This window comes from Rhinolophus ferrumequinum, chromosome 7 (genome assembly GCF_004115265.2).
Source record: "Rhinolophus ferrumequinum isolate MPI-CBG mRhiFer1 chromosome 7, mRhiFer1_v1.p, whole genome shotgun sequence".
Lineage (NCBI taxonomy): Eukaryota > Metazoa > Chordata > Mammalia > Chiroptera > Rhinolophidae > Rhinolophus > Rhinolophus ferrumequinum.
The window spans coordinates 68652237-68672291 of record NC_046290.1 but is presented as its reverse complement, the minus strand read 5'-3'; the positions used below and the strand labels follow the sequence as shown (position 1 = coordinate 68672291).

Here is a 20055-nt window from a genome sequence, read left to right as displayed (position 1 = left end):
TGAGAGAATCAAAAGTAACCTCATCTACAAATATATAACAGATAACTAACAAGACACTCATTTTATTTACAATACAGTTTAGAAAACATAACAAATCATATTTAACACTTTGGTAATAAAACACACAGGAGATTTCTCTGTACAGTACAGTATTGAGTTTGTTCTTAATAAAGATAGTACAGAAATTGAAAATTCAATGATACAGATTTTATATTTAATCAGTTGGGGGTTTTTTTGTTTGTTTTTGTCATTTTACAAAGGGATCTCTAATACCCTAAATCAATTTCAGTGAGGTGCTATTTTCATAATAATTTCAGTGAGTTATTTTTTTTCAATTTCTAATGAGTTTTAAAGAGATGGGGAAATAATAATAATAATAATAAATAACCAGTTTTATCTTATTTTGTCTATACTTTTAAATAGAGAAAGGATAATTGAATATTGTTTTTCACTTTATTTATTTATTTTTTGAGAGCAAGTTTTCCTAAATATACTTCATGAGATTTAGTAAATATGCGTGGTCTTTCAAACGACTTCACCAAGAATTATGTAAATACCTCCACTGATCAAAAGAGAATGGTGGAAAGTACCATTCATTCATACCAAATGATTTCTAAAGTCCAGAGACTCACCTAATTAGCCTAGGTGATTTCAGAAAACATTTCCCATCTGTATAAAATCATCATACCTATGTAATAGGTTATTTTGAGAAATAGTAATCATCCATTCATTCAATTAATATTTATTGAGCAATTATGATATTGAGGCACTGTTCTATATGGTGTGGATACAGTGAAAAACAATATACTCAAGTCCCCTGCTTTCATGGTACTTATGCTCTAATAGGAGTGGAGACATCGGGAAATGAGGTAGGAAGGATAGGGAAAAACAAAACACCAAATATATAAACAAGATAATGTCACACAGTGAACTCAACAGGGTAAGTGATAGTAGCTGTTTTATCTACTGTGGTCCAGAAGGACAGAGTGACCATGAGGTTGGAGATGGTCCACGCCATGAGGAGAGTGTTAAAAGTCTAGGTTTTATTCTCTATCTGTAAAGAAGCCATTGGAAGATTTTAAGCTATGGAGCAAGAGCAAAGGATCCTGTAATGTGTTCACCTAGCACAGTACCTGGCTTTTGTGGGGCTCCAAAAACCAAAGGAGCCCATTAGTAAATGGCACTTACCGATTACTTACTAATTCCTGAATGTCAGGTTTTACAATTTTTTATTTTAAGTAACAATACCGGGAGTTTTTTCCTCATACAATGTCTACAAAAGCAAAAGGGTCAAAGTGCAATGAGAAGTGTCTCTTGGTTTTACATTACATCTTTGCATTGAAAAAATCAAGTTAATCACAGTTCGATATCCACATTGGCTGATACTCTTTACCATGACTCAAAAAAAAAAAATTAAGTGGGAGAAATCAATAAATAAATTAACACATTTCAGGAACTACTAAAGAAGATTATCATCAAAGCTGCAATGTGTCACCAAATTAAAAGCTGCAGGAATGGTACTAATAGTCACATGCCAGCTATCGCTATTAACAGTGCATCCTCCTGTTAGATGATGTTCTTTAGTAGAATTGTCTACATTGAGAACTTTTTATTAATATTCAAAAAAAACACAAAAATAAGTCAAAAACAAATTTTAATTTGAAGATATTTTATAACCAGCTGATCAAAGTTTTCTCCAAATTAAATAATAGCCATTCTATATAATTGTTGTCTATTTGCTTCCCTCAAGAGTTTTAAAAGTAAGTCACAATCTCAGCACTTACTCCACTGCAAAGACATAGTACCAGGCTTTCTTTTACTCCCACATGTTTATCAACTAGATGCCATATCCTACAAGGAAGTCAAGTTCGTCACACAATAACAAAACAGCTAAAACTTCAAGTATTAACATGAGATGATCAACACATTCTGGAAAAAAAATATACTGAACTTCTGACTTACATATTATACAACATAATGACTTTAGGGAAAGTTGAATTTTAGAGACTCTAAGTTTTGTCTTATACAAGGTAAACCTTATATGAGTAGAGGGTTGATGAATATAAAGATCCAAAGTGAAAATCTTGCCTGTTTTACAAAAAGCTTCAGAAATCAAAATATACAGAAGGAAAATTAGTGAAGAGATAGACTTTGAAAACCACACTAGCGTTTCTAAGTCATGGCTGTGCGAATTTGTTTACATCAAATTTATCTGGTCAATTTGATCCAGTGAATCAGCAAGAAATGAGGTATTTTTAAAAACCATGCTGTGTTTGGGTGCATCTGTGTATGAACATATATATATTATGGCTTAAGTTATGGATAACACTTCAGATTATCATCATTATTTAACCATGGGGTGATTGAATTACAAATCTATGTGACCTTAAGAAATTCTGTTATTTAGTAATGGATAAATACACATTTTAACAATGATATTTTAGTTGAACAAAATTCTAGAAGTTACCTCAGTAAATACTTATAAAGCATATTTACTTACATTTTAGATATTATTAAGAGCCAGTTCTTATTCACATGTTCATTCTTTTAAAATCAAATTTTACCAATTGTAAATGATTGTTATCTTTTCCAGTACAACTTTCTACAGTTTAACCTGAAGCGCCCCTGGGCTTGCACATACAGAAGTCCCGGTGAGAAGTCCCAGTGGGAGTAACTTGAACTCCCTCAAACAAGGTGGTCTGGAGATCTGAAGGGCTCCTGAATACGTAGCTATTCCAATAGCAGGTGGCAGTTTTGGAGAGAAACAGATTTCAGCCTAGTGTTTGGTGTGAAGATTATGACCTTCTAACTCCAACCTGATCCTTGCTGCATTGATGCATTATTATTTTCATAACGTCTACCCGGATCTTCCTTCTGGTGAACTCAGAAACTTCAGCTAGTTTTGCATAATTTACTGATGATTTTCAGGGTTCTCTGACTTTGTCTGCCCTTCATTGTAATGCAGTGCTTTAGCCACAAGATATGAAGCCTCATAAGGATGAATTCATTTCCATTCGCTAGGCTGTATATGAAATCTGTCTCTGACATGCATCATCATAAAAATGAATGACACTTAAAAGGTCTATTATCATAAAGAAATACATCACTGCTTCTGCTAATATTTTACCACATAAGATGAAAAAATGAAATCAGAACTGAGATAGTTTAGAAATATACAGGAAATGAACTCAGAATATCAAAATCACATGCTGGCTGAAAAAGCTGGTCAAAAAGACTGATTATGTGACTAGAATGAAAGTAAATAGGAGACAGGAGAGGAAATAGATGGAGAAGTTAACACAGGGCAGAAGACCACAGAAATGGAATGCCATAGCTTTAAAAAGATGGGAAGAGTAATGAGTCAAATAACTAAAAGGCCCTGAAATTATAAGATTGAATTTGTCTGAACGAAAGGTAGACTAGGAAGTGCACTATTCCTTTGATGTATATTTCAATATAAAAATTGTACATATGTAAGATTTGTTGGGTGGAGAGTTTAGAAGTAATTTGTATATTTTAATCACACACAGTCCCTTCACCATAGGGCCTCATAAGATCATCATCAGTTTTCAACTACGCGCTCACTGAGTTCCTTTGTCTAAAATGAGTAGGATCTAGAAGGTCGTTTGTTTAATACTTGATAGAATTGCACTTGTGATCACCATTGATACTATGAAGAAACTCCAGTCTATAAGAGAAATAATATATGTAAAGAATGGAGGACTCTTTACATAGCAAAAATCCAATAAATTGCAGCATAGAAAAAATCCAATCAATTTTAGTTATTATTATCATTCTTTTTATTGGCAGATTCCAAAGAATTGCAGCACATGAATATTTTACTTTTAGTAAATACATTTCAGTCTTAGGTCTGAATTTTCTTTAACTTAAGAAACTCAAGCCCATCAAATGTCTCCAACTAATAACACAGGAATAGAAGAAAGGGGGAAAGGAATGTGGGAATATTAAATGAGTAAAGAGATAGTTAAAAAAAGAAATCAGAATTGAAATGGTATGTTAAAGATATTGCACAACATAGATATTCTCAAAATGGAAACAGAAATGTTGATTCAGAAGGGTCTGAACGAGGTAGATACAGAACAGAGTGATCAGTGAAATAAAGACATTTAATGAGAAATAAACACTAGGGTCTGGCTAAATTGACATTCTTGGTTTATTTACGATAGGAGTCTGAAGTTGTTAATGTGCTGTTTCAAGCTCCTACCATGACTTTTAGTAATAAAGTTCGCCTTGCACAGACCCAACACAATGTGCTTCTTTCTGAGTCTTGAGCTAGGAGAAGGCAGTTCAACACGATCCAATGTTTGCAGAAAAGAGTGAGCCATTTTTATTTTTATATTGATAATGCAATTGTTGCTTTAATCTATATTTATTCTCTTATCCTGTACAACTGTCATCAGGCAAAATTTCTGACAGCTCTTCTTTCCCGGTAGCTTCATTTATCTTATTTTAGTTTTCTTATTCCAAAATAAAATCATTCTTTCCTTCATTGTATTGGCTATAGGTTCATTCTCTCTCCAAGGTACACTGATGAATACTTGACTTTTAGCTATTAATGTTCTGTATTTACAGAGAATTGAACTCAAGAAATCCCCGTTAAAGGGATCTTTCATGATTGCTGCTCTCTTTCAGTAAACCATAATTTTAGCCTAGTGGATTTTAAGATATGGAGATGAAACTTCATTCGCTGGATATGTATCAAATGAAACTGGAAGGTATATTTGATTATATGTCGTTATATTCCATTATAATGTCATGTGTATGTACTAGAAGCTTTGTAATGGTGAAGACATTAACGGTGGAAAAGTTAAAAGAATAATTTTTAAAAAGAAATGTAAAATAACACTGGTGTTTGACTGGCAAGATTTCTGAAGGGTAGTCTGATAATGAAAGAAACGAGTATTTCCAGACACTGGATGAGACTTGAAAATAGCATTCAATCAGAATCTAATCTTGAACAAGATGAAAACAGGATGACCGCTCCACAAGGGTCTCAGCTTGCCTTTTTTGAGAAATTGCTCTTCTCTGCTTAGTCAGAGATGTATAACCACAGCAAAGTATTTTATCAAATATACAGACTCAGAATTTCAGATTGAAAGAGACCCTATTGATAATGGAATTCAACTCTTACAGTTTATAGAAAGGAAAAAAGAGCTTACAGAGATTGTGTTGGCCAAGGTAATTCAGCTAACTGGTGACACACCAGGGTATAAAAACTAAGTCTCCAATGTTAATATTTAGTCAACATTATCTACTTAAAAAGAAAAAAAGACTTCTATTTCTTAGAGACTTCCAAGGCATTTTATCTATGAAATAAATATTAAGCAGGAATGGATAAGTAACCAGCAGTACTAAGGGCATCCATTTAAGCAGGAAGGTCATTTTTCTTAATGGGAGATGAATGCATGGAATATGAGATTATCCATTCCATACTATTTAGATTGCTTTTGTAATAATAGCTTGTAGTTCCTGCTTGGATTCGTAGCTAAGTAGAGTATGTGGAATAATGCATGATAATAATCTATTACATCTAAGGTCCTTAGAAATCCATTGGTGTCTCCTACTCTTTCCCTCTAGAGATAGCCCTCTACACTTCATGAGCTCATCTTGTCCTGGTTGTTTCCTGCTTCAGTAAAAGGATAGGTTAACCATCTATCCTGAGGGAACCAAAGGATGGTTATAAACTACATTCCACTAATGAGAAAAGTCCTTCCGAAAGACAGTCGTAGAGTGGATTTCAAATCACTGCTCTCTCCTAGGAAAGTAAAGTGTAAAGCACACCCATTATCTGCTATCCCAACCACAGTTTTGGATAATGGATCCTTCCTTATGGAAGTACTGAGAAAGCATGCCTGGAACCATTGCCAAGTCTTATGAAAAACAAAGAACATGTTTAATAATAAAAACTTGCTCTACAAAATTTGTAAGCAAATAGTTCTAAACGGTATCATAACCTTCCACCCTTTCAGTGTCCTGAACACAACTTAAAGGGCACTTTCTCCCTGTCTTGAACAAACACAAACAAATCAAAGACATCACAGTACACAGCAATAATTTTGCAATAACATATGTACACAGATATCGTAATAACCATTTGACTATTAAGCTGGCTTGGTATTTACCTTATGGTTCTTTGTTCTAAATTAACAACAATAAATTAATGGGATAGATGATGTTTCACTAAGATTAAATCATGGCTCCCAAGGTGCCCAAGAATAGATTACTTGGGGATTCATTTCTAAAGTAAGGGAAAATTTCATATAGTCAAAATGACTTGGAAAATCCCTTAGGAGAATAGAGTGTGAGGTCTCTTAATAGATCCAACAAAGCCAATTTTCTTAGTGTTGGAACAGATTACTGTCAGTTGTGTTGGCTGGACCATGTTGTTAAAAAAAAAAGAAAAAGAAAAAGTTATTTCTATCCAGTTGGACTGTGTTGTTACATTAAAAAGTTATTTCTTTTGAAACCCTGCAGCAGCAGAGAGATGGACACAAGTGCAAGAGGCAAACAGGACACAGCAGAGGGAACAGCTGAGCGTGTTCATGTGTTCGCTCTTGGCATAGGAACATTAAATGGAACCTGGTTGTAATGAAAGAAAGACGCAGCTCCTTTATTGTCTTTTGTTTTTTGGGTTTTTTTTTTTTTGGTACCACGTGTATTATACATGCAAGTTCTAAAGTCACTTGACTATAATCAGTAAAAAGATTATCCTAAAAATGCATATATTAACGTATTTTTATTGAGTTTCTTCAAACCGAAATCCAAGTCATGGAATATCTCCCAGAGAATTCATGGATCCCTGAAAGCATGTTCTCAGCATATCAGGACTCTTCGGTTACAGATACACTGATATGAAATAATCTCCCCTCAAAAAAGCACTAAGACCTTAAGCTGTCACAGCAAATGTGTATCTGCTTAGCAAATGTAGCTGAAATAGGGGTACTGTTAACACAAGACACAAACAGCACAGGTTTCCTGGAGGCTGTTGAAAGCTGACTTAGCAGACAAGCTTCAGTGCTAAATAAACCAGCACTATGGAAAAAAAAAATCTTCAAAAAAGAATTCCTTTTGAAGCTGTCACTGCAGCGAGTTAGCCTCTTTTGATTTTTGTATTCACTGCTATGGGACTAGAAATTACTAGCTTCCATTTGTCCTGTGGCAAGGAAGAGAAAATGCACTTACCCATCCTGTAAGAAGACAACTTTCACAAATGATGGTCTGTGCTGTTCTCGAAAGAGATCAAATGGAAGGCAGGCAGGCTCACCAACCTGTTTTTATAATCGCTCTGGGTGTGGAGGATGTTATGGCATGACTAATGTCAGAGCACTTTCCTGTCTCTATCTTTTATGAATGCAAAAAAACCACCACCAACAAAAAACCCGACAGCAAAGCTTGTGATTTATAGTATCTTTTTCTCTTAGAATTATGAACCTGCTTCAGAATCACACTTCTAAGGAAGTAAAATTAAAAGACAAAATCATGGGTAAAACCGTGAGTAAAACACCATGAAAACCGTGTTTTTTTTCAAAACATGGCACCGAGTTTAAATTATTGATAGGTTTTTGAACTTTTTGTTGAACTATAATATATAGAAAAGTGCACAAATCAGAAGGTGCAGCTTCAGGAATTTAAAAAAACTAACACACCTTTGTAAGCAGCACCCAGATCAAGCAGCAAAGGCCTTCCACTTTTGTTCCCTTCCTGCGACATTAAATTTTAACTCTTTATGTTTACATACAGACCATATTTAAAAATTTGTATTTCTGAAGGAGTTGTCTTTGGGTTAAAACCAGGCACATTTAACTTGCTTGTCCACTAGCTTCACCAGCTTTGGTTAGATAATGTTTATTATACCTGGTTACTAACAAATGTTTTTGTAATTTCCCCTTTCTTTCAATGAAAAGTCCTATTGACCACTTTTTCACTTCCATATCTCTGTTTTTTATATCATTTAAAAAATGATAACCTCAATTTTCTTTTTCATTCTTCCTATTATGGTCTGTTCTCCCCACTGTGAGCAGAATGTACCTATAAACACTGTAGGAATGAAAAGGGACTTTAAGAGCATTGCTCAAAGAAACAGTTTTTAATTTAATTTGCAATATAAAGCTAAAAACATGTTTCTCAGGTAAAATCCTCAGTTATGAATTTTTGAATCATCTTAAGAGTATTTATATGTACACACACACACACACACACACACACACAAGGTTTACTTTTCACACCCTTTAGAATTCTCAACTACTGTGTGGAACATGTTCTCCCTCTTTCTGTAAACCTCTAAATGAATGATAAACAGAGGGTAACCTAGTGTCAACACCATCCTATTTTGTTTTGAAAATAGGAAGTTTATATTCTGCATAAGCTGTAACTTAATTGAAACATGTTTTTTGAAAGTTAACATAAAATCAGTTATCTTCATCAACTTAAAATACTATCGTGTATTGTGTTTTAGTTTTTCAATGAAAAAATAAATCCAAAGCATCTAATTTACATATAATTATGCATGCATACAGTCCTTGGTGTTCATTAGGGGATACACTTTGAACGTTATAGCTCATACATTTGATTTAGCATTAATTTTCAGTCATTCAATATCTTTATGTTGTACTGGGGTATGAGGATTAATAAAGTAACATTTATAAAGTACTTCTGAGTTGAGAAGTAGTATAAAATGCTAAGGATCATTACTATATTAATGGGAAAACATTGAAATCCCTTGGTGACCCAAATTATCTCTCAAAATTCCCTCAGACCTTGAGTGAGTCTTTATACTGTAAGACAAAGGGTCAGGATAGAAGGGTCTGTGGTTACTAACCACATTTTCTCTCTCTTTCAGTTATTGACAATTATTAATAGGTGGTGCATTTCAGTTAAGTTGGGTAAACAAGGGTAAGGAATGCTTGCAAAGAAATGAAACTAGAAAAGTGTGAGGGAGAAACAGCCCTATAAGAAGAAAGACTCTTCCAAGTTTTCAAAAATAAAGAAGAGTTAACATGTAATGAAAAGAAACGGAGAGCAGGATGAAGGGTTTCCAAACTGGATAAAGAGGAGAGTCCTGTTTCTGTTGGCAGAAATAAGGAGGTTAGAAGCATCTCTTCTGGGCCAAGGAAAAGTTGGATTTTATTATTCTAACAGATTATTTTGTAAATAACATTAAATGTTATATATTTAGGTTATCTTTTCCATTTTATAAGTAAGACAGTCAACGTAAAAAGGAACGTACATGGGAAATGGAATATGCAAATCCTAGCATTTCTCTCTAATGACTTTCATCTTTTACCAGAACACAGTAAACAAATGTAAACATACCAAGGCAATGACAGGAGCAGTGAGGGATAGGGTAAGGGATAGGCAACCAGATGTAATATGTGACCAAAAAACTGCCTGGGATTGTGTTCTTAGTGCCCTGAACTGGATTTCACTGAAACTTAATTGCATCTCCTACTTTTTATTTCTCCTCTTAATTTCTTTTCTTTTAGTTAAAAAAAATGTTATCTGCTATTAATTTAAATGGCATTAATTAGTTGATGACTCTGAATCCCTGACCAGCTTCAAAAAAGGCGTTAATTATGAATGACTGAAAAAACATGAGTTGGAAAGGGGTAAATGAAGGCAAAGTATAAGGCTTTCCCAAAAAAACACGTGAAAAACTAAATGGTATTAAGGAAAAATGTTTCCCTCAAAATACTCATGTAAGCCAAATATTACATTGTTCAATGTTAAATTGCTTTAACAAAAAAACACAAAACCCACCACATTTTAAAGCCTAAAGAAAATTCTGAATATATTCTTTAAAAAAGAATACTGTAGTGCTTTACATATCTTCTCATAGCCAAATGAATGAATATATAATTCCTGATACTTAATGACTATACTTAGATATTAAAATAAACAGGTGCCCCATGGAATGAGAATAAGGATCATTAGTTTTCCATACCGAAAATGATTAACAAAGTTGAAATGCTGGAAGCTAGAGAATCAGAGAGCTCCTATTGATGTGAAGCGATTGGCAAGAGCAAAAAATACTTCAAGATAATAGGCTTCTTTTAGATCATTTGAGAGGCATTGAATAGCCCTAAAATCATTCCCATGACTCACATCAAGCTGCTTGTGTATAATGAAGGTTAGAGAAGAACATGAAGAACATCAGATTACAGTTATGAAATCAGTGGGATTATCAAGCACGCTGATTTAGAAATACCCCTACATAAGGGAAGCGCATTACTTCGTACATGAGAATAAAAAGGCATAAATGAGATGAGGTAAAATACTCCAATCTTTATTCATATTTATTCTATTGTGCAGAAATAAATTCATTCCTCTTCATTCCTAGTGGTTCAAAGGACTTTCAGAAACATTGACTCCATTACTTGTTTTATATAGTTAGGATGTGAACTTTGGCACATATACAAACTAGAAATCCAACACAAATTAAATTCTTTTAGTTTTTTAATAGCATTGGACTAGTAACTCTACCACCTTAGGCAAGTCTCTTAACCTTTATACGCATCGATTTCCACTCTGTAAAATGCAGGGGGCTGGGCTAGCTGGTCCCTTCCAATCACACTGTTCTCATGCTATCAGCTTGAGGACTCAGCTCTGGTATTAAAAACGAATGCTTTACAAACGAATTAGTACACAAAACCTAAGACCTATGGTTTTCACTCCTTTCCTTTCACAAGAAAATACAAGAAAATCCATTGTTTCCTCTTCAACAATGCCTTCTTGGCCATGTTTCAATCTCTCCTTTTTTGGAGAAGGCCTAAGAGACTAATGGAATTTCATGCAGGTTGAATGTTCCCTTCTTGCCTATCATTTCTCTAATGGTTTCTGCCTTTCCTGTTACCCCATACACTCCACTTAAAAATACCGTGCCTCCCTGAAAATAAGACCTAGCCGGACAACCAGCTCTAATACGTCTTTTGGAGCAAAGATTAATATAAGACCCGGTATTATATTACATTATACCCGGTCTTAGACCGGGTCTTATAGTAATTATTGCTCCAAAAGGTGCTTTAGAACTAATTGTCTGGCTAGGTCTTATTTTCAGGGAAACAGTAACAAAAATGTAATAAATGAAGGGACATAACTTATTTTTGCTCAATCTTCAAAAGGTTTATCTAGCTTAAGTGTAAAGGAGAAACATTTGCACATCTATATATGAGGGAGGGGGGTCCAAGAAAGTCATATATGCTTTGTAAGTGACTTCTATTATTACAACATTTTAAAATCCAAAGACCAAATTTTGTGAAAACGTTAAGAATAAAAATAAACTCTCCTTCAAATTTCTAAGTAAAGTGCTAGAATAACCATGCAATAATTAAATGCATTTTCTTTTTTCAAAGCTCCCCTTTTTCTGAAGAGAATTGATATTTAATTATACTTATTTTGGTAAATTCAAATTACTCTGCTTGTGTCCCAAGCCCCAGGAGATTTTCCTGACACACCTGTAGTACAGGAAGAAATACATATACATAGAAGTAACTTCAATCCTTAATGGGCAAATTTGAGCATCAGTTGTCAAACTTTAGTTTGCATAAAAATCAACAGGGGAGCTCATTAAAATTTCAGAATCCTGGGCTCAGTGATGTGCACTGGCTCTCTAAGAAAATATGCATACGTGTGTACATAAATTTATTACAGTTTATATTAACATAAAGGATGTGTAGCCCACAATTTATAACTAATAATAACATGTATAATACTCTTTATTGTAAATTCCACATAGCCAGTTGGATTTCACAGAATTCTTTCCTTCATTTTTGCTGAACTTTTCCATAGCCAAGCTATGTTTGTAACTGATGATTGAGTAGTTCAGACAAGAATGTTTGCTGATATTTTTGTTTATTGAAACAACAAAGACATATGTTGGAACTGCACTTGCTCGTCAACGAAGTGAGCAAAATCTTTACTGTATTGAATGGATAGCCTTTAAATATTGGAAGAATATTTCCTCAGTTTTTTTGGCTATTGACAATAATCTGCATTACTAACATCTTTTCCATCATTTTCCTAAATCTAAACAACCAACAAAATAATTGATCAAGCACTGATGTGCAGCATTTTTCAACTTCCACGGTGTAAACTTTATCACCATGGTTGATTTCAAGCTATGGATGAACGCTGAATTGGAAAGAGATGAACAGTTAACACACCATTTTATAGTATTTCTACCATACAAATACAATAAATGTAAATACCTTCAAGAGCACAGATAATAGTAAAATATAGTAAAATAATTAGGAGATGATGATTTTTTAGTATTTATTGCCTTTATTTTTAATGCTATGATTTTAACAATCAGTTCACAAAAGATATGAAAATCAACAACTGGCTCTGGTGAGTCAACATGAGCCAGCTCTTGTACACCACTGCCTACCCTCTACTTTTTGTGCATCTGATTCAGAACGTCTGTTTGGACTAGGAATTTTCATTTCGAAAAGCACCCCAAGAAGGTTCTGGTGCAGGTCTCAGATCAGATTTTGAGGAATCCTGACCTAGACTATGTACTTTAGAGGTAATCCTATTCAGACTTTCTAACTAATTCTAATCCTTTAATGAAAGGATTACTTTGTTTAAGTAAACACTGGGCAAAATTTTTCAAGTGTGAAAACATTTAGTGCAGGTAAGAATATGTGGCTCCCTCATTCACTGTGGACTGTAAATTAGAAAACCTGTTTTGTCGAGTAATTTGGTAGAATCTGTTAAGGTTTAAACACTCCATGACACAAAAACCCCATTTCTAGAAAGCTATCCTGCAGTGGCAATACATGGTTACCTAAAACATTTCTAACATTAATGTTCACTGCAGCATTGCTTGGTACAGCAAAAACCCCAGAACTTAAATGTCTTTAATAGGGATCAGGATGCACAAATTATAGTATATCCACACAACAGACTATTAGGCAGCCATTATAAATAATGAAAGAGCTTTATATATGCTGCCTTAGAAATACGCCCAGGGTATATTGTTAAATTTAAAAAACAACAGCAGATGCAGATCTGTGGTGAATGTCGGCTGATGTTTGTCCAAAAAAGAAAAAAAGTGGTGATATATCTATATCTGTATCTGTATCTATATCTATCTGTATCTATATCTATCTATATATATCTGTGGTTTCTGTGTGTATACAGAAATGTTGGGGTAAGCATATGAAAAGTTGGCAGATATAAATGGTAGTTACCTGGAGGCAGGGGTGGGAAGAGAAAGGGAGGTGGGATTCAGGAGGGCATCATCATTTTTTTCCTTTCTAATCTATATACCTTTGCTTCAATAGCTTGAGATATAATTCACATACCATACAATTCACCTCTTTAAAGTGTATAATTCAGGGGTTTTTAGTATATTCACAGACATGTGCAACCATCACCTCATATTACAGACTTTTAAAATAGTAAGGTATTGTGAGTGATTTTTTTACTTTTCTTTTTAATGCTTTTCTACATTTTCCACAAGATGAAAAGAGAGATTATTTTAATGGGAAAATATTCAAATATATCCAGAGTCCTCCAATCTGTGTTAGTATTTTAACTGATAACTCATGTATTAAGGAATAGATTTCTTTGTTCTAATACTAGAACTTTTTGCAATTCTGAAATCTGAAAAATCTCTGGAAACCTAAAGATTTTTTCGTAATATTTGATAGCAAAATCTGATCTGAATGAATGTGATGCTATTTACAGTGTTTATTTATCTGTTATAGTGTGACTATTTGAACATTTTGCTATAATAATACTAGCATATTTGATTATGGATGGTGTCCAAGACTCCCAAAGGTGATACAATGTAATATATAATTTATACACGTGAGTACCTTTCAAAAAGCGTAGAAGTTCTGAATTCCAAACCATATCTGACCTGAAGTCTTTGAGTAAAAGTTTGGACCCCTATATCAAGGAATATTAGAGAAAGAGTAAGTGAGAGTTGGGGAGGGAAGAAAGGAGACTTGCTGAATAGCAGAGGTATTACAGCCTTGGGAGAGAAAAGGGAAACTGAGGCAAGGTGCGTTCTTCATGACACCATATTTCTGTATTTACTAGAGATGTTTAAACAAATGGCTGTCCCTGGTGTTGAGAACTTAGAAACATTACATGTGCCCTGGAATGAAAGATCATGGTGGAAACTCACTGCTCTATTCCGGAAGCAGATTAAGCTTGCTGGACCAAGTGCATGTCAGGTTCCTATTCAGGCAAACCCAGGCTGAGTGCTAGAAAGGTGCCATTTACATCTCTCTGTCAGTGGAGAGACTCACTAGCTTTCGGGCATCTCCCTGGATGTGGCGAAGCATTAACAGCATCCTCTATATTTGCAATTTCAAAGGAGATTCTTAAATATTTAAAGTAATCCAGGACACTTAAAAATGCATGGGTTTAAATACCCTGATCCATAGTACCCCTCACTTTGCAGAGGAGGGAGTAAAAGCATACTTGTTTATCTCGCTGGAAAGCATGAAGGGGGAGACTACTAGGACAGATTTGGAGAAGACAGAGGAAGCGACCGACCTGGAAGCAATCTTCCACCCAGTTTCCTGCTATCTTGGAAATCAGCTTTATTAAAGGAGTCAAAAGCATTCTAATGCTTATCCTTAAGTCAGAGTCGTCTGCTTTATCCTGGAATGAAATCATTTTAAGTATAGCTGATCTATGCTCCATCTTGTTCAAAAATGCATCAGCAAGGGATTTTTCCTGGGCTCACGATTGCAAAGCTGTTTCCAATAGCTTCCTGGCTGTGTAGTCTCGTAAGGTAGAGATGAGGCAGGAGTCACAGTGGAATGAGAATTCTTCTGGAGTCCTATGTTTTCCCTTCTGCCTGCCATTTTTCCAGTCCCTCATACCTGCTGTACTCCTCCTTCAGTTGTGGTGAGATGGGAACTCCTCTTGTGTGTGTATGTGTATGCATGAGTATGGAGTGTGCATGCCTGAAAGCATGTTCTATGTCCAGTAACACAAACCTGTCTGGAAGTAAGCGATTCAGAAGCCACACTTAAATTGAACACAGCCAGCCAGGATGGAATAACACAAAGAGGGCAAGGAGAATGAAAACATAAAGGTCACCAAGTCCAGGCACGAGTGTTCCCAAGATTTCATTCAAAAATTCCCTTTAAGGGTTTCAGTTCAGAGTCCGTTTATAGTAAATTTACAGATAATGATATGAAACTTTGCTGCCTCGTGGATTCCACATCTAAAGCAACAATGTAGATCAAGGGAGAAGGATGCCTATAGGAAATCAATGTGGCAACATGAAATCTCTTTCTAAACTCCGGGTGGTCTTGCCTGTCTCTCAAACCCCTCTCTCACTGGACTGTCTATGTGTATCAGCTCATGTGATTACAGTTATTGTTTTATTTTTATTTGCCCCCACTGGATGGTGAGCTACAGAAGGCAGAACTTGTTCTTATTTACCTTTGTCTCCATGCAGTGTTGTTTGAATTAAAATGAGTTGAAGTGGTAGCTTGACAATAGAAGAAACAATAGAAAATACAGACAAGCAGATAGAAGAAGGCAGCACAAGCCCAGTAACATGGAAAAACTCTACCTACTCCTAAAATTGTAAGGGAAATCATTGTACAGTAGTTGATATTCAGAATGACATTCCAAAATTTGGAAGAGAAAGGGATAAGGAAAACAACTAACATTTACTGCCAGCTTGCTCTGTGCTGGGCATAGCTGTAGGCATTTTTCTGTCCACCGCCCACTTTAATTTCATAAAGCAGACACCATATTTGGGAAAGATTTCTGTGCAAAGTATTTTAAAGTTATAGTACTTCAAGAGTTAAAACCTTAGCTTTCTGGAAAACTTGGCTATTGAAAAGGATTCATTCTTTGAGGGCTCTAATTAGAATTTTATGATCTGATTTTACTAATAAACCCCAGAAATCTGGACAGTAAACTTCTTAGAGCGTACATAAAGAAGAGCTAAAAACAGGATACCCAGGTATCATTCATCTCATTTAGAATATGAGTATTAAACATCTAATCTAAGGAAAACAAATTGTTTAGCTATATTCCCAGAAACATGCTGAAATGTAGGTGTACTTTGAGTGCTGTGATAAAGGGATCGAAGCAAGCCGTGTGTGTGTGTGTGTGTGTGTGTGTGTGTGTGTGTGTTTTCTGTATCCTTGATAACACCTTCTAATAGTTTTCCTATATGCATCAAGAGCATGAGGACAGTAAGTTTGTAGCTTGGAAATTTTGCCAACCCAAAGACAGTCAGAGCTCGTGCACTTGGGAAGAGATCCTTATCTCCATTTTAATAATACCAGTTCCAACTTCAGTTCCTGAGTGCAGAGCTTTTCCAGTTTGAGAAATGAGTCACTGCTGGAGACTAGTAAGCTAATGCCAGCAACTCTGGAAAGCAGAGGCTTTTTTTTTTTAAGATTCCCCTGCCATGCCCAGGAAAAAAATGTGGCAAATTTCTACAACAATCTCAGGAGAATTTTCTCTTTGGAACAAGACTTTACTGAAAACTTGGCAAAAAGGTAAAAAATAAAAAAAGGACCAGGAAGAATCTCTGGCTCCTACTATTCTAACTTCCTTAAGTGCAGGGACCTGATCTTACAGTTTTTCTTTGTATAACTGAATTACAAATAACAAAAACCGCTGTGGAAAACAGGAAACAGAGTATAACTAGGAAACTAGGAAACTTCTACTGACAAGGTGACAGATGTGAACACAGTTCTTTATTTTTTTTTTTTGTGAAGACAGTTCTGTGTCTAAACATAACCAGAAATTACAACACCCTTGTAAAGTATGTTGTACTTGTACGTTGTACTGTACTGTACGTTGTATAGAAACCAACGTACTCTTTATAGTATGGACAACAAAAGGTTGCATTTAGGGGAATGTATGTGCCCCTGAAGCCTTTTATAGGGATCATAATAATACTAGCTAACATTTACTGAGTACTCACCAGGTACCTTTATATGAACCATTGCAATCCCACTTTATAGATGAGGAGGGCAGAGAGGGCCTGGGACTGGGTGAGAATATCAACCCGAACTGGCAAGTGCAGTTGCTAGGCCATCTAGTTTTAGAGTTTGATCACCTAACCCCTGTACTATGGTATTTTATATGGCGCTTTCATTTCTAATTAGAGTACATTCTATTTGCCACAGCATATTAATTTATAAAAAGTAGCCTACGTTTAAAAAAGAACTCATGCTGGTCTTCCAGAGCCTCCATCATGGCTCGCCTGGGCCTCCGAGAGCCACATTCTTTCTTCAGAAGGTTCATAGCATTTCCAGGCCCTCAAGCCTAGCATTGAAGTGAAAATCTGATCAGGTCACCGCTTGGCTGACCAGAAAGCTGAGTGTCTTCAGATTAAAGCCCTCACAAGAATCTCTGTGGTCTGGTCCCTACCTTTCACCTATCTTCTCAGTTCTTGCCACTGCTCCCTTTGTATTTCACACTCAAATTGCCACTAGTGCCTTGTGCACAGGAGGCTTTTCACTCCCCTATGTCTAGGCACGTACTTTACTGTGTCTAGACCGGTCTTCTCCCTGCCTCTGCCTACCTGGGGGCTCCTGGTCACCACTCAACTCCAATTCTTACTGTGGTTCCAGCTCCTAAGAAGCCTTTCGGTGATGAGGTGCCCCTGCATCTCTAGGCAGACCTGTCCTCTCCACCTTTCCACAGCCTCCTTATCTGGTATGCATTTCGATCACTGCCTATAAACACCCTGTTTTTGTGCTTGTTTCTCCTGCTAGAATATACTGAACGCCTTCTGGCAGTAAGATTAGTATACCCAGCACAGGTCTGACCCTATGATTGACATAACATTTAATAGTTAGCTGTTTATAAATGATGCTTTTATAGCTTCACATGCTGCACAATTTCCAAAACAAACAAAAACCAAAACAGAACAAATATTTCAAGCAATCCCAACGAACTCAGTCTAAAATCACACTCAATCTTTTCCAACTAATAGAGATCACAGTCCAAGAATACCCAGTCGGTTTCAGGTTATATTCTCTCTGATACTTTATCACATTGCAACAAATTTTAGTTGGTGATTCATTGAAGAAAAGTCAGGCTTTTCACCTCTCTACAACTTTCCCTGTGTGGAAAAACGCTCATACCCTTAAGCCCAACCTTTTCGTACTTTTCAGAAAAGTGCAGTAATCTCCTCATCATCTTAGTCTGTTTCTGATTTACAATTTATATACTTAAAATATCATCAACAGTTTTAACAACATGAAGTTCAAATCTCCACTGACCCTAGTATGATTATATATGGGTGTGTATACATAATGCATATATAATGTATTTTAATCATTAGAAGAGATGAATGATATAATTATTTTCCACTTCTAGATACATCTGGAGGTAAATGTATGATCACAATATAGAAACTTTAAAGTATAAGTCATTGCTGACAGTGAATGTAATCTCTACATGCCTCATTTGTCAGGCATGTAGAGATTTACATGAACTCTTCTTTGTCAGGAGAGTGTGAGAATGTAGCACGCTAACTGACAGGTACTGATGGATTTAGCATAGTGCTTCTACTTGTGGGATTTAAAAATATAAAGATAATGATTTGGACATTCTAAAGGGAAAAAAATCACACAATCCTGTCTTTTTATGCTTATTGACTGTCTCCTTTTTTGCCATACAAGCATATCTACAGTTTTATGTAATCTATATAAAATTTTATGATTAGTTATTTTGGTTGTTCTACCATTTAATTAGTTCCCTATTAAGGGTCATTTGTTAACTTGCCAGATTTTCATATTAATAGTTAATGGTACATAAACAACTGTGGGTAGGCAGCTCATTTCAAAACAAGGGGGGAAAATCTCTCTTTTTTAGGATAAAAGCCTAGAACTAGATTTTAATGTTTATACAAATTGTATATAAAATGGTCAAGTTGCATCCCAAAACATTGTACTAATTTGCAAAGCTCCCCAAACTCTATCAGATTCATCCAAACCCTGGCAGTCCTGGGTTTTATAATTCAATTTCCACTCGCCCCTAATTTTAATAAGAGTAAAATGCTCTCTCATTGTTTTAGCGAGATTTGGTATTTTCCCGTATTTTTATTTTCAAACCATTATTCTAAGCCATGCATAACTTAAGGTACAAGATAATATCTAACACTACTGAATGAATTAATGAACAAAATTTTTTGTTTACATTTTCATTATATTACAATAAGGTCTATGAGTTACAGGACCAGTAATCGTTCTACCTCAAACCTCATAAATACCTTCTTTCACAAAAATATAGCTAAAAAAAGTGAAAAATGAAAAATTACTATAAAAGTTTCTTATCAGTCTCTAATAGTAAAGAATAACTATATATTTATATATTGACTATCAGTACTTCTTAATTCTCCGGGGATTAAACAAATCACAAAACAAATTCCTCATTAGTAATCAACTTAAATTATTACAATAATATATTTTAAAAGCTAGTATATATCATCCACTTCCCTAGGGCATCAATACAGTATCCATTAGGAGGTACTACAAAGCTAAGAGGAATTACGCTGAACAGTAAAGTCTAGGGTTCTACACAGGGATATAGAGTGGGCTCGGGCGAGTATATATGGGTATGGCCAACTACTTAGCTGTGGTCAGGGAAAGCCTTCCTTGCCTTTTTAGAAAAATTACAGTCTTGTCAATACTTTGGAAGTCAGCAGTCTTAGAATCTGCCTGTTCCACTGATACCAACAGTAAATTTTTAGAGCAGATAATTTTCTTTGTTCCTCAAACACGAACATTATTTATTCCTTTGTTTTCAACAAACCTTGTCTTAGCACTACAGACAGTTAACAACTTAAGATTAGGTTCTGTTCCAAAAATGAAAAGCTATTTATATACAACTCAAAGCATATTTTTTAATATAAAAACCAGTTTTATTTGGACGTTGTGTTCATGGGCTGGTCCACAGGAGCTTGTTTAATTGATAAGACACCTGACAGCAGTACTGATTATAATTTTTCAATTATATCACATTATTTTTTCCAGCATCTTTTTCCAGAAGAAGATGCACTGATTGTCCCAGTGCTCAATGCTGAGAATCTATGGA

General features: G+C 35.2%; 1 protein-coding gene across 19 annotated transcripts in view; it reads right to left on the bottom strand.

Moving 5' to 3' along the window:
- PAM (peptidylglycine alpha-amidating monooxygenase) overlaps positions 1-20055 on the bottom strand; it is a 147522-nt gene that overhangs the window by 68267 nt on the left and 59200 nt on the right. The window lies entirely within an intron of this gene.